General features: G+C 54.0%; 1 protein-coding gene across 3 annotated transcripts in view; it reads right to left on the bottom strand.

The window, feature by feature from the left end:
- The window catches only part of SMG6 (SMG6 nonsense mediated mRNA decay factor), a 108,092-nt gene that overhangs the window by 17,839 nt on the left and 74,616 nt on the right, over positions 1-15,637 (bottom strand). The window lies entirely within an intron of this gene.

Genomic DNA, 15,637 nt, shown 5'->3' with positions numbered 1-15,637 from the left:
TCAATGATGTGTCCTATCCCTCTGCTTCCTTTTGGTTTCATTGCTGGTTTTCCCCCCTAAGAGCTGTGGAGGGATGCAGGTGTGAGAGTGAGAGAGTGGGGGCATTTGAGAAAACCTGAGCCCCATCTCACCTCCAGCCCGCCCCCGTCCCACAGGCCCATCTCACAGACCAACTGGGGAGCCCTGCTGGGGAGGCTGGGACGGATCTGGCCTGAAGGAAACTCAATAGCTTGGGTAATTATCCAATTTATGAGGCTCTCAAATGGAGTTTCCAGAGCACGGGAGCCCGGTGCCTCCGCAGCCCTGTCCCACGCGGCACAGCCTCAGCCGGCACCTCTGCCACGCCTGGCCTTGGCTCAGCCCTTGTCCCCTTGCAGCAGGGCTCTGCACCTGCACAGCTCTCCCCTGGTGCTTCCTGCTGACTGGTGTCACCCCCAGGGAGCTGCAGATTTATAGGGAGAAAGTCAGCAAACGAGATTAAAAGTGCTACACACTACGGACACAAAGTCTGTGCTGACGCCTGAGTTTCCCCTGCCCCCAAACCACCCTGGGTTTGCTTTGTAGACCAAAGCAGTCTCAGAGACCCCCATCCCAAAAAGGTCTCTGCAGGCTGCCAGGACTGGGATTTGGAAGCTGGGGAGAGTCCTCACAGCCAGGACACACACCATGTGATGCCAGGCCAGGTGCTGGTGAGGTGGACATCACCTGGTCCCTGATGGTGCCTCGGTGAGCCAGGGCTGGCAGTGGCACTGGCCTCGCTGCACCAGGCTGCCGTGAGAGGAAACTTCTGCTCTTCCACAGCACTGCCAGTTTCCTCTCTGAGGCTAATTTTAACCACTGTGTCTCTGCTGTGCGTGTCAAAAACCTGACCCTCCTCTGACCTCCAACCTTCCACCTCGGCTGCTGCCGGAGCGAGGCACCCTCGTGCACCCGCACCTGGGGCTGCCTCTGCTGGTAGGTGTCCCCCTGAAATCCTCCTGTCCCCCTGTACCTGCATGGCAGGAGAAGCCCTGTCCTCCCCACAGAGGCAGCTGCTGCTGCAGGGAGGTGGTGTGAGCAGGGTGATCACAGGAATTAGTATTTTGAGGATCAACAGATTCATAACCACTGATTCTGCAGCTATAAAACGTGTCCTATGGTACCAAGGTGGGCAAAGGACAAGGTGACACCAGCTCAGCAGCTCCAGGACCCTCTTTCCCCTCTGCTGGGGACCCTCTTTCCCAGGACAGCCTTTTGCTGCTTGTGACATCCAGCCAGGAGCAATCCCTGCGAGTGTCACCACAGGAACATTCCCAACCTCCTGGCTCTCCTTTAGGAATGATCGTGTGCAGGGGAAAGTCCAAAGGAAAGAGAACACGAGCAAAGTGGGAATGGCTGTCATGGGAAACATCCCTCCTGAGAGTTCCTGAGAGCTCTGGGCTGCAGCTGAGGGAAGTGGTGGAAACCTCACCACTGGCTTCACCCCCAGCTCCATGGGCTAATGCCACGGAGACCCAGCCTGACTCACATGGGGTAACTTCTGCCCAGGGATTTTCCAGTCTGGGTATCTGCAGTTCTGTTGTGCCCAGGCTGCTGGGCAAGCAGAGCGCCCACCACCGCCAGCCACGTGCCAGGGGATGCCAGAATGTGGCCAAGAACAGCAGCAGTGGGGAAAAGGATGCAGGAAGTGCCTGTAAGGTGGGGAAGAGATGGGTGCCCCATCCTGACCCCATTCCTGAGGGATTTCTCAAGACACCTCTAGAAATAAAAGCCACATCCATGAGGTTTTCAGGAGGGGCTGAGTGCTGGCACAGCTGCAGTGCAGCCATTGCTCCACAAAGGCTTAAATCTGAGCCTCTTGGATCAGGAATGATTGGGCAAAATGCAGAAGAGCTCCCTTCACCCCTGGCTTGGGCTGGGGACAAGGGCAGGTGGGATCACTCCTTCCTCCCCTGAAGAAGAAACCAGTAGGAAACACCAGATTTCCTGCCAAGCTAGCACAGCACATGCTTAAATCCAGCTCATCTGCTGGGGGGGAAAAGAGCCCAACCAAAAGGCCCATGACATAATGCCACAGCAACTCGTCTCATGAACACATTTTTCCAGCCCATATGAATGAAAAACAGGGAAGGAGCAAATGCTCTGCACATCCCCATCACGTGCAGCCCTGCCCGGGGAGGACGCGGCAGAGCCCCGGGCTGCCAGCAGCCAGGCTGGGAAAGAAGTGACCCGTGACTGGCACCCAGGGCTCTCTGAAGGGCGGACAGGGACCTTGCGTGCCGCCCAGCAACCCTCCCGGGGCAGAAACTTCCTGTTTCAGGGTGGAAATGTGAGTGGCAGCGCTGGGATAACCGCGATGGTGCTGCCGGTGCAGGTGGCAATGCCAGCCGGGTGTGGTGGGGACACCAGGAGCTGTGCCCGGCTTTCCTGGAGGAATGGCAGTGTGAAATGGCACGGTGGGGATGTTTCTGGTGATGTGGCAGCACACACCTCAGCCCCAGTGGGGAACAGAGCCCTTCCCCCTCCGTGCAGCGCGACAGCAGGAACCGAAAGCCTGGCTCCGAGTCACTGCTGGGTATGAAAATAGGCCTGACACGAACGCAGCCGCTCTCAAAGGAAAACCGAAAACGAGAATTGCTGAAGTGGTCTGGTGCCCCCGTCCGTGACCCGGGCTCAGTTCCCCAGAGCCAGCCCAGAGCCCCTCGCCACCGCGGTGCCTCTCGGGGACACGTGGCTGCAGGCCAGGCGTGGGACTGAGGCGGCTTTGGCTGCAGCAGCCCCGATTGCTATCGGGGCTGGAGGGAAGACGTTCCCCATCTCCCGCTCCATCAGACGCGCTCACCACCAGCTCCAGCACCAGCCACCCACTGGGGGCTGGCGGCTGCTTGGCCAAGCTGCTGAGGCTCATTAGCCGACTGCTAATTCATGGGTCACACATTAACATACTGATCATTGAGTAAGACACAGCGGGACACGCATTAACACACACTAACTGCCTGTTGAGACCCACAGGGCTGCAGCATTAACTGTACCAGCTGTTGTGTTTTCAAAGCCACTCTGCAGTGCCAGTGCCACCAGGACCTCACGTGTCACCTCCTGCCAGCAGTCAGTGAGGTTCCCCAGTCCAACCAAGGCATCCCAGATCTAATGAAGCTGATCCCCTCTATGGTCTCAGCTGCATTTCCCCCCACTGATAAAAGAGGCAGAAGGGAAAGAGCACAGGACTCCACACCACAGCACCACATGTCCTCCAGAAGATTTAAGGGGAGGGAAGGGCTCGCTCTGCGAGCTGGGAGCTCTGTGCCTGAGGGGACACCTGCACCTGGTGCTGGTGACACCACCAGAAACCAGCCCTGGCTCTCGCTTTGGGTCAGAGCAGCCTCTGCCCCCGGGCCGGCCCCGCTGCTCTGCACGCCGCTCTCCCTCCCGCAGCTCCCAAAATCCCTGTCACACCCTCCGCCGCCTTCAATCAACTTTTACAACTTGTTAATTTTACACAGCGTCCTAAAGAGCAAACAACTGGGAGGCAGGAATGCAGATTCCTTCAGCTAAGTCCAAAGAGCCTCCGGCAGCCCAGCCAGCTGGCCAGGGGAGCCCTGCTCAGCCGCGGGGACCTGCCACATCCCGGGGGGACGTGGTCCCCACTGCTGCTGGAGGTGTGTGCAGGGATCCTGGCTGCTCCTCCCTCGACAAAACCTGCGGCTCCACGAGGAAACAGGAGGCAGCAGCTCTGGAGAAGCGATTGCTCAGAGGACAGGCTGCCATTGCCGGCTCTGCATTCCTGTGTGAGAGGGGGAGACACCAGCACATCCTGACAGCTGCATTCAGAAGGGGAAAAGGACATGAGAAGTTTGAGTCATAGCATGGAGAGATCCCATCCCAGATTGGGAGATGGGAACGGGATAGGACAAGGACTCAGAGCCAAGCTCCAGCACGATCCAGAGTGGGGATAACACTGTTTTTGCCACATCATTTTAAACATGTCTTAGCTGAAGTAGCTGAACGATGCTGAGACCAAGTGAGCCCCAAACAATCTAAACCACGCAGGGACTGCCCTGCCCAGCTGAAATGTTTGCACTGACCCTGCAAAACATCCAGGCAGGCCATGGCTCAGTGCCTCTCTGTGCCCTGGGCTGCCTCCTCCCATCTCTGGAGAGCCAGCTCGGAGGAGGAGCACAAAGGAAAGCGCCTGCCTCCTTTGGTCTCATCCCTTCTGGGTTTTAATCTCACAGGCTTGCACAGAAGCTGGGCTGGGTTCAACCCTGGACTCATCACAGCCCAACTCCCCCGGGCTCGTTCCCCACCCAAGGAGCCCCTTGCTCTGCCCAGCCCCAAACACAGCTTGGAGGGGTTTGGTTCCTGGGCAGGGAGGCCCAAGGTGTCCAAACCAGCTGGGCAGAGGCACTCACAGCTGGGTGTAACCCTGGTTTCGGCAGCTGAGAGCTGCCTGCAGGCACAGGTCTCTCAGAGAAACTTTTAATTTCAACCAACCCCACAAGCAGGTTCTGTGGACGTGGTTCCCACGTGCCTGCAACGCTGTATGTGACCCCAGAGAGCAACAGTGGCTGCAGCAGGGACCAAACCAAGGCACCTCTGGCTTGGATGGATCTCACTGCTGGATCCTGTGCACCAACCAGAGAGCACATCTGGGGAAAGGATCTGCCACATCCATGCCAGATGCTCCATCACAGAGAGGAGCATGAGAAAATACCCAAGGAAGACAGAGAAGCCCAGAAGAACCATTCCAGTTGCTCTTCCCCGTGGCCACAGCTGGAGAACCACTCTCCAAAGAGAAAATGTGGCCATGTCTTATCCCAAACTCTCTCCCAGCATGCTGAGCCTCTCTCAGGCACAGCTCCAGCCTCTGCACTGGGGCACACACAGTCTCAGACGAGTCATCACAGCAGATGTGCTCTGGCCTGGCAAACACCTCCGTCTTTCCAGCTTTAAAGGCCACACAGCCAGGACTGGCCTTTAAAGCTGGAAAGCAGCATGGAAAGGGAGCCAGCTGCCCACCATCCCCAGGGCTTGCTGGGCTTGCCTCATCCAGTGCAGTGATGCAGAGAATACACATGGGTGACATAAAGGTGCAAAGTGATGGATCTGAGTTGAGTCACCCAGTTTTTGGGGTCAGAGACCAGAAGAAGCCCTGAGTAGCCTGCACAGATTCCTGCCAAGGTTCTGGTACCTGTCACTGCTGGCAGCTGTAGGACATCAAGGTGAGACTCAGTGACATGAGTGAAGCTGTGAGCAGCTCTGGGGCTTGGAGCCAAAATACCTCTGAGGGTCCTGCAGGAACCTTTAGTTAATTTTGTGGAAGAGTCACACCAAAGCCAAAGCAGATGTTCCAGATGAAAAACCATCCTTCAGATCCACCTAAAGTACCCAGGATGGCCTGGAGAGCTGACACAGCCCAGCCCAAGACCAACTCCTTCCCTGGAGCTACACAGCCTGGAGAGGAAAGTTCCTGCTGGATTCCAAACCAAGCTTTTGGCTTTCACTGATGCTTGGAAAGACTTGCCCTAATGTCTTACTCACCTGTTAAATGTGCTAAAGAACTTCACTGTCAGATCCAGGGAGCAGCAGCATTTGCAGCATGGAGCAGTTGGCTCCAGGCTGCATCTGACACCTCGTAGGCAGGAGGTGGCTCTTCAGCTTGTTTAATTTTACCCCCACCAGAGCAGTCCCTGAGAAGATGATGGGAATACAGGAAGCTTCCAGTGAGTAATGGGGATGTTTCATCTGGTTTGTGAGTGTCTGATTCTCCTCGTGTCCTCAGGCATTGGTGCCAACAGCTCAGCAGAGGCTGTGGGCTCCTCCAAAGAGCAAAATGGTGCCTCCACTAAGACACTGCAGGAATTTTTTGCAGGAATTTTCACTGGAGAAAGAATTTGCTTCCACCCATCATGACCACATGTGCTGATCCCCACAGCAGTGACACACCTAGGGCATTTCTGCTCTTCAAGGTGAAGCCTTGAGCACAGGACCACAAATTTAAATTGTCTGTCATGTGAACGAGGGGCTGAAAAATCACAGCTGTGAGAGAGACAGATGACTCCTGGAGAAACAGTGACTCACACACAGGGACTCCCTGTTACAGCCACCTCAGTGCCTTCCTGTCTCCCAGCCCAGCTCCCAGCACATCTCCAAACTCCCCAAGGAAAGAAACAGAAAAAGTCAGGCCACGAGTAAAGCCAAGTCCAAAGGAGCCCGCTCTGCTTCTCCCTTGCAAATCCTACTGGAACACAAACCAGGGAAGACAAATCCCTGAAATCCTGCCCCTAACCTGTGATCCCAGGCTGGGGAAGCAGGAAGGCAAGCTCCTTATCCTCAGCAAAGCCAATATGGCACAGCTGACAGCTCTCACAGGGCATGGGCTGCTCTCCCTGCCGCAGGAGCCTCCAGTCTTTTCCTTTTCGGGGACTGGGGGAATTTATTTCCTCAGCCATTTTGGAGGATGCCTGCCTTGCCAGAGATTGTTTTGCAGAGTTCAGACAGATAAGAAAGTGGTTAGCAGGCTCTTCAGTGGAGGAAGGGAGGATTGCTTAGTAAGGGAAAGGCGACAGCTCTGCTCTCAGCAGCCGCACGCTGCCCTTCCTCTGAGGCCACCATCAGAGGACTCTGGCGTTGGGGACAAGGCAGGGCCACCCCCACACCTCTCCACCCTGGGGTTTTTTTGGGTACATCTGCTTGTGGGGCCACGCTGGTGACCAGAGACTGTGCTGCTGTGCCAGGACTGGGATCTGTCTCTCCTGGAATTTGGGAAATGCGGCTGATGAATGTTCAATCCAACATCTCGATTGCAAATCTCAGGGAGCTCTTGCGACAGTGCCCTGAGACAGAGCCCTTTCTGCAGGATATGTGGAGGGGAAAAAAAAGGGCAGGAGCCCAATGCAGGCTGCCCTGTGCTGTGGGGACACTGCTGTGGTTATCTGGCACCCTCCCTGCTCCGGAATGTGTCTCTGGAGCTGGCCCTGCTGGGGGCTCACAGGAGGAAACCCTGAAGATTCACCAGCAGCACAAACTCTTTCCAAAGGATTCCCCATGGAGACAATGAGAAACTGTCCCAGTATTTCACCCACTGGGTAACTCAGAGATTCCTGTCCCACAGGACAAAGCAGCAGTGTCACAGAGTGCTGTGACAGTGGGAAGTTGGGTGGTGGAAGGAAAAGCATGAGAGCACAGGAACGGGGAAGCAGGGCTGGCAATCTACAAAATAAAAATAACATAAAGGTGCAAACCAGAGCTCACCCTGACAGCCCCCAGCTGCCCAATCCACCTCCTGCCCTTCCTGTGCCACCTCTGCTTCAGGCAGAGAGGCAAGAGCTGGAATATTCTGCCTGGTCCTGGCAGAGCTGGCTGGGAAGCCATTTCTGTGAGTTTACACAGCTTATACGTTCTCCATGCAGTTCCTGGCTGCCTTCCATTGCAGATGAGAGTTTTATGTCGAATTTTAAGTTTGACCACAAATATTTAAACTTCCTTGGACCACAAATGCTGTATCTTCTTTGTGGTTTAGTTGGCACCAAATGAGTATTTACAGATCCCTATATGTCTGTCTGTCATTTAAATATCTCACGGAGGTGCCAAAGGCTTCCAAAGTAGAGGGGCTCCTCCAGCAGACCCCTGATTTCCCCCTCCCTGCCCTTCCTTACCCAGCACAGGCGAGGGAGAGATGCAAGCACTGGCCAAGCCCTTGCAGAGGGCACAGCTGCTCTGGCCTGAGCATTTCATACTTGCACTCTATTAAGTTTTCTTTCCAGAGAATGTCATCTGAGATCCCACCGTAACTTCCACAGTTCCCTGCCCTGGTGGATACTTGAACTGGGATGAAAGCGTTTGGAATTTTCTCCTCTTCTTTTAGGAAACTAAGTCTACAGGAGACTGTTTTAATGAGAACCACTAAAACCTCCTAAAGCAGCAAAGCTCCCACCTGGCCGCTGCTTGCAGCCTCCCCAGAGGGTTTTCACTTCCTCAAACACCAGCAATTCTCAGCGGGTGATAATCCCAACCTGCTGAACTGGGACCCCTCTCTAGGTAAACTGGTCAGAGTGGTTAGTGCCAGTGGCACAACGGTATTGAATTCAGGCAGGGCTGTTTGGCCAGGAAAATGCAGCCAAAGAAATACCACAAAAGATCCCTCCTAAGCATCCAGTGCCAAAGGAATTTGGTGTTGCTCTTACGTGGAGCTGGATGTGGAGCAGAGAGCTGAGGGTCCTTTAGCTGACACCCAGCAACAGCCCAAAATCTGAGTTCAAGTGCACACACTGGCTTGAGTCAAGGTGTGTGTGTATTTCATTTCCTTCAGACTTTTCAGTCTAGGACACAAACTGGATGCTCATCCCACCAGTTTTAGGGGAGCTTTAGAACAGAGAGATGCTGCTTTTCCCATCCCAGGGATCCAGAGCACTGTCCGGCTGTGGCAGCACTCAGGGAGCTCTCCCACAACTTCCACCACCCCCTGGGGACACAAAACAACAGCATGCCCAGGGCAAAAGCTCCAGTGATGGCTGCCCACATCAGAGGAAACAGATACCTGAGTCAGAGCCATGGGATGAGAAACCTCTGCTCCACAAACCAGAAGCCAGACAGAGCAACATCAGTGCCGAGCTGCTCCGGTGCTGTTCGCATGCCTCACCAGCCCAGGATGCTGCTGGGAAGCTCAGGGCACTCTGCCTCTCCTCAGCTTTGGAAAGGGAAGGAGAAGCAGCTTTGCTTTGAACTAACAAAGCCCTGGTGAAAGGGCAGCTCACGGGGCTGCCATGTGCAGGGAGGAGCTCCTCCGACTGCTCCGCCGGGGCCAGTGTTGAATTCCCTTGAAAACAGAGGGTGGGGATAGAGCAGGCAGTGGAATAACACCAGAAAAATGCCACCACGGCTGGCAGGCAATGGAATAACACCAGAAAAATGCCACCACGGCTTGGCTGGCTGGGACACCAGAGCCCCAGAGATATTACCAACACTGGCATTTCCCCCCTGCCGCAAGAACCGCGCTGGCAGCACGCTCCGGGCTGGGGCAGGGCGGGAAGAGGCTCACACCATTTCCAGCAGCCACTTCAGGGAGGGACAAACGCTCTGTTTTGCTTCACAGTGAAATGCTGCCACTTAGGGGACTCCCGATGACGTTCTTGTGCCTGAGAGCCCATGTCCTCTTCCAGGAGGGGCTGCTCCAAGCAGGACATGCTCCCTTAGCCTAGCAGAGAGGTGATTTTCAGCACTGGCCTTGAGCTCTGGCCCACGCAGATCCTGCTCTGCTTTAAGGAAGCAGCAAGCACAGCTCTGCTACTTATACCCAATACTCAGCTTTTCTGGCAAATGATTAATGGCCTGAGTCTTGCAGTTGCTCACTTCCAGCTGGGCCAAGAACTGCAAACACACCTAGGGAAGGGAAGGGAAGGAGGAATTGGAACGTTGGCTCGGTGGGGAAAGGAAAGCTATTCGCTGTGTCTTTGTTTTCGGGAGAGCTCCTCCTCTCGGGAGTGGATGCTGAGTGCAGAGCAGGGCCGCTGCCCCGAAACGGAGGAGCTGAAGCAGAACAATAGGGTGGGGACTCTGGATGGGCCCCGACAAGTGGGGTGGGCTGGAGCAGGGGCACCAATCCATACTTTTGACTTCATTCACACTTACAGCTGCATTAGAGACATTTCCTGAAAGCACAGTAGGAAGAGAGGGGTATTCACTCACTCCACCCTCCATCTAACACCGTCCTCGCGATCCAGCCGTGCACCCAGAGCCAATTCTGGCCTCTGGCAGAACTGCAGGCCAGACATTACAAGTGCTGGTGTGAGCAGCACAGGTCCCCACCCGATGAGCAGCGAGCAGACTTGGAGCACAAAGGAGGGGTGCAGCAGCCAGCAAAAAATAAAATAAAAAATCAACGCAGGGAAACGCAGAGCATTGTCCAAGGTGGAGAAGAAGGTGTCAAAGAGTGGGATCTGAGTGTTTGGCTTCAGGACAAGGAACAGTGCAGCCCCTTGGTGGCATCAGATGAAAGGAGGCAGGTTGTCCTGCAAAGGAGGGCAGTGACAGCCACGCTGCACAGGGGGCTTGGGGCAGGAGCTGAGCCACAGGGGCGAGCATGTGGCTGTGTCCCCAGCATGTCATCTCCTGGCTGTGCCACGAGCTGCAGCAGGAGCAGGGGACTGGGAATGGCATGGGGATGAGCCCTGTGCCATGAGCTGCAGCAGGAGCAGGGGATGAGCCCTGTGCCTGACTCACCCAGCCCAGGAGCCTGCGTAGCCCCGGCATCGGCAGCCTGCATGTGCAGCCTGAAAAACAACTTTTTTTTTCCCCTCTTTTCTAAAAAACAAAAAAGCCAGACGCCCTCTTGCAGATCTGGAGTTACTCAGGCTGACTCACAGCAAGGCTCTCCTGGCTCTGCTGGCAGTGCCTGCATGTACCTGGAGTGGGCTGAGCAGGCTGTGCTGGTGGTACCCACAGTGTCACACACCTGGAGCTGTGGCACACCCCTGACTGCTGTGACAACAGCCTGCTGCAGCCAAGCTAATTATTTTCAGTTTCAAACTTCAACCATTTTTGGTGAATCCCCGAATGAAAAAAAAAAAAAAAAAACAACCCCAAATAAATGAAGACTATAATTTTTTTTTTTTTTTTTGTAAATGGGAAAAGTATTTCTTTCATTCTCCCATAATACGGATCCAGCAAACAGGAAAAACATGAACCCAAACCAAAGCTCAGACATCACATCTGGGGAGAGACCAAGCATGGAAAATTTTAATCCAAAGGTTAATGTTTGGGAAGCTCCGAGTGTGTGAAAAGAGGGGTTAGATGGGTGCTGCTCCGCGGCTCGAACAGTTATTGCCGCCAAGTGGCGGCTTTCAAACGGTGCCTGCCTGCCCCAGCCCAGGCACTCGGGGTCAGGAGCTAAAATAGAAAACAACTGAAATCACTGGAAGCAAACAAACACTCAGATCAGATGCTGGAAAAGCCAAGCGAGGAAGGAGCCAGCAGCAAGAAATGCAACTCGAGCCCTGTGACTGGGAACGGCCTCCTGACTCGCCCTGGGTGAATCGCACCAAACCACATGCTGCTGGTGGCCCTTGTGACCCTCTGCTGCTCCCCCACCCCTCCTGTGCCACCTCCAAGGTCACTCGACAGCCCTGTGACACTCCTGTCCCAGCTGTCACCTCCGTCTCCTTTGCTCACTACTCTGCAGGGTGACACTCGAGTCGTTGTCACACCTTGGGGCTTTTTCCACCCCACACTTTTCTCACTAGAACCATCATTTCCTGCCCAAGGACAGAGCACCCAAGTCTTCCCCTTCCCCCTTCACCCCACCCCAGCAGAAGCACCTCCCTGTACCTGCCCAGAGCAGCATCTCTGCTTCTCTCCTGCTCACTCCATCCTCGCACCTTGAGCTGCTGAGCTCCTGCATCCCCAGTCCTGCAGCAGCTCTGCCCTCTGAGCATCTCATGCCCCCATTTCTCCCACATCCTGCCTCCAAAATGCCTTTGTCTTCATCTTCTGCATTAGATTATGCCCTTTCCAGACTGCTCCTTCCAGACACTAGAAATCTCTCATCCCCAAAGCTCCAACAGAATAGCATCCTAATTGCCTTTGTTAGGGCTGGGGCCATGCCTGTAAAACTGCCACGCCGGGTCGGCACTAACAATAGCTTAAAAGCTCCAGGAGTTCAGCGTGGAGCCCTCCCACACTAAAGCAAACACAAAGACAAGGGACCATATGTCTGCAGAGGCAGCAGTGTCAGGTGGGGCTCCCCGGGGGTGGGAAGGGAAGGCACAGCCCCGGGCAGGCGTGAGAGCATCCGGCAGAGCCTCGCTGCATCCCGGCCTTCCAGGGAGCCTTCCTGGGATCAGCCAGGGCTCAGCTGCTCCCCAGGGCCAAGGAGTGCAGCACGCCCAGGACCTGCAAAGCCATCATGGCATTCAGCAGCCTAAGATAGGAAATGCTGACTCATGATAACTGGACCTTAGAAACTCATTTTTCTGCCTTTGGACCCTTGCTTATCTCTCTGTAAGGCTATAGGTCACATGACCCCTACTATTGGACAATTCCTAAAACCTCTGTACCCTAAAAACCCCTACTTTTGCCCAGCTTGGCAGAAGAGCTGTCCTTGAGAATCTTCACAGAAGATTCAACAAAGACACTCCTGTGGAACCTCACACAGCCCTCTCCTCTCTCTCCCTGCATCTGCCTAAGGCACTTAGCAAGCAAAGAGCTGAAATCACAAAATGAGCTGATAATCACTAGAGCTGATATCACCTAAGCTTGATAAGGTGGCTGGGAGCTGTTTGGGAAGTCGGACAGGCTGTGCTGAGCAGGACTGCACTATCCAGACCCCACTGCAGCCCGCTGGGGATACCCCAAAACCTGGCCAAGGCTGCATTAAAGGAGCTGCAGCACCCATGGGCTGGGCTCTGCACTTGCCAGAAGGGCTGGGCTGATCCTCTCCCAGCTCCTGCCCAGGCAGCTGCTCCCTGGAGCCACGGGAAGGTTTGGTAACTGAGACAGAAAATGACTGTGACCTGCTGCAGAGCAATGAGTGACACCTCCCAAAGAGCTGGGATTGCTGCCCCCAAGGTGGTGGTGCTGACCAGAGAAGCATAAGGATGGATGATGGAGTTCAGCTCCAAATATTCTAATTTTGAGGCTGCTCAAGGTGTCAGGCTGCTAGGGGAGACACAGACACTGGCCAGAGAGGAGGAGAATGGAATTGTCAGATGTTAGCAGAGAATCTCTGCAAAAAATATGGGAAAAACATAAACTAGTGTACAAAAATGGAAATGATTCTTTAACAAACCATTGGGTAAGGTAAACTCAGCTTAGGACCAGTGCCTTGCTTGGCTGAGCACAAAATCCAGGCACCTCTCACTCCCTGATCACACACTGCAGGTAAAAACCTAAATCTGCTGACAACTAACTGCAGAAACATGGAGATAAAAATGAAAAGGAAACAGAAGTGAGGCTGAGGGAAAACACCAGGAACCTCTGCAGACACTGAATGTCTCTCTAAGCTGAGCCCAGAAAAAAGGCTCTAAAAGCACATGCAAAGCACCTCTGCCTGGGCAGGGGAAGGGAACAGAGATGCCAAGGGAAGACCCTGAGGAGCAGCTGAAGGGGAATTGTGGCAGGGCTCACCTGCAAAGGCAGGGGAAACAGAAACATGAGCAGAGCAGGCTGGCAGAGGCCTGGCTCAGGAGTGGGCTCCCTCAGGGGCTGTGCTGATGGAAGCATGTGCTAGCACGCTCACAGGAGCCCCAGCAAAGGCCAGGCAGGCGTGCTCCAGCTGCCCCTGGACCATCACTCCTGCTCCTCATCCCTCCAGCCAAGGGGGAAAATGTAATCAGAGCAATTTCTATTAGCAAGAATATAAAGGCTTGGAAGCTCTGGGCTGTCTCTTGACAACTAATTAATTACCAGGTAGCATCCCATTGAAGCTGCCAACACAGCACACACAAGTTCCAGCATGATTTAGGGAGAGGGATGAACTTTACAATAAACTCCAGAATTTTACTTCATCTCCCGCCACCATCTGAGGTCCTGGGGGAACAGGAAGGGGTGGCAAGAGGCAAAGTCTGAAGCCATCTGGGATCATCATTAACTCCTTCACTCGTGGCCTCTGAAACAAAAATGTCGACTTTGCTGTGAGCAGCAGCTCCCAGCCAGATGAGCTCCTTGGATACTCCATTTCTTAACTGCTCTTCTGCCAGTTTCTGCCATTCCCAGAAGGAGGACACAAAGGGACAAAGGCTCTTTGGGCTGCAGAGGCTGTCAGGGAGAGCAGTGGAAGCTGCTACTCATTGTGATGTGTTGAGCTTTGTCAGGACACCTCATAAAAAAAAAAAAAAAAAAAAAATTAACAACAAGCTAGAATTGAAGATCAGGATGTGTGACCTTCAGGGAGCTGGGCTTGGGCAGCCAGGACCAAGAATCTCAGAATGGTTTGGGTTGGAAGGGACCTTAAAGTTCCAACCCCTCTGCAACTGAATACTCCCATGATTCATTATAAACCTCATGGCAGCACTGTGAGGTCTGAACTAGGAGACAACACATGAAATCTGAGGATATTTAGGGGCAGTCATCCCAACATAACATTTCTCAGGGCTCTAGAGCCACAGGGAAAGATAGGAGAGGCTGTTCAGAATGGCACAAATGGCCTGAACTACCCAGTTTTGTCTGCAGCCAGGGTGGTATAAAATTGACCATCAGTAGCACCTTGATCAGCACAGGGGGACAGTGCTATGTTTGAGGACTGCTTTGAGGAGCTTTTTTACATGTGTTAACTCTCCCACTACTCAATACTTCATCTCCCTGCTCCAGGCCACAGCTCTACTTGTGGCCACAGATTTCAGCACAGCCACAGGTCATCTTGCTCAGGTGCAAACGTTCCGGGCTAAGCCAAAACATTTCTTTTCTTTTTTAGATTTACTTGATGTAAGTCCAAAAACTGAGATGACATCAAAGAGCCCATTGAGCAGATCCCCTCCAGAAACACAAGGGGACTTTACCTCGTTAGCACAAACACGGTTCCCCTGCAGACTTCCTGGGAACAGCTGAAGCAGCAGCACACTTCAAAAACCAGCCTGCACATCACAGGGCTTGGGGAGGAGCTCACTTTTGGCTCAGGATTGTTGTCAACCCTTTCAAAGCCCACGCAGGATCACACAAAAAAATTGTCACAGCCCTGGGGGGAACAACTTTCTCTTTGTCCCCAGGATATGGGCTGTAAAGGCAATGGCAGGGCAGGAGCTGTCACAAGGAGCAGTCAGGGAGGGCGTGAAGCCTGATGTGAAGGAGAGAAAGAGAAGACTTAGAGGATGGATTTACCCCTGCTGGGACTGGTCAGTGACTGTTTCCCATGAGCTAACAAGAGGAATGAGTGTCCCTTCAGGATTTCAAACCCGTGCCAAGAGCTCATCTTTCTCTGAGGGATGGCAACTGCCAGCAGTTCTGTCCCTGCTGCAGTCCCCAGCCTGGATCTGCTGCTGACTGGGGTCTGAGGTCACTTCCAGAGGGACACAGGAGACCTGCAGGAGTCCAGGCTAAGCCGTGGCATGGAGTGACAATCAGGAGATATGCTGCTTCCTGGAAGAGTTGGAACTGATGTGCAAATAATGGCAGAAAAATGCAGGGCAAGGGAGGGTTAGAGAGAGATTAGTCTGGGGCACACTCTGGGAGATACACAATGTTAAGTATGAGGGCAAAGGAAATGAAAACTGGAAACTCAAACATAGTCAAGAATCCAATCCCAGCCTGGGCAGGAAGTTTACACTCTGCTTCTAAATATACATGTTTTTAAATCAACAAGCTTTCTTGTTCCTCAGCTCTACTGTACATCCACACGGGAGAACGAACCGGATGGAGGCACTGCCAAGCTCTCCTGGCGAGGTGTCCTGAGCACAAGGGACAAGGCAGGGGTGACAACATCCCTGCCATGCCCCAGCTTCCCTGCTCCTCAAGATGCTCTGGGAGAGCAGAATTCCCAGCTCCAAGCTCGCTGCTCTGCTCAAAGCTCACAATGCCCTGCAGGCAGACTCTCCTGGGCTCTCCAAGTGCCTGTGGACCATGAGGAGAAGGATCCTGGAGCAGGGCTCAGCTGTGGTGCCTCCTTCCTCCCTGCTCTCGTCTCTGGCCACTGCATTCATGCTCAGCAGCCGGATAGTCACATAGTTTTTTT

This window comes from Agelaius tricolor, unplaced genomic scaffold, assembly GCF_023055355.1.
Source record: "Agelaius tricolor isolate 1412-34295 unplaced genomic scaffold, bAgeTri1.0.p SCAF_25, whole genome shotgun sequence".
Taxonomy (NCBI): domain Eukaryota; kingdom Metazoa; phylum Chordata; class Aves; order Passeriformes; family Icteridae; genus Agelaius; species Agelaius tricolor.
The sequence above is the reverse complement of the archived record's forward strand: the minus strand, read 5'-3'. Positions and strand labels throughout refer to the sequence as shown.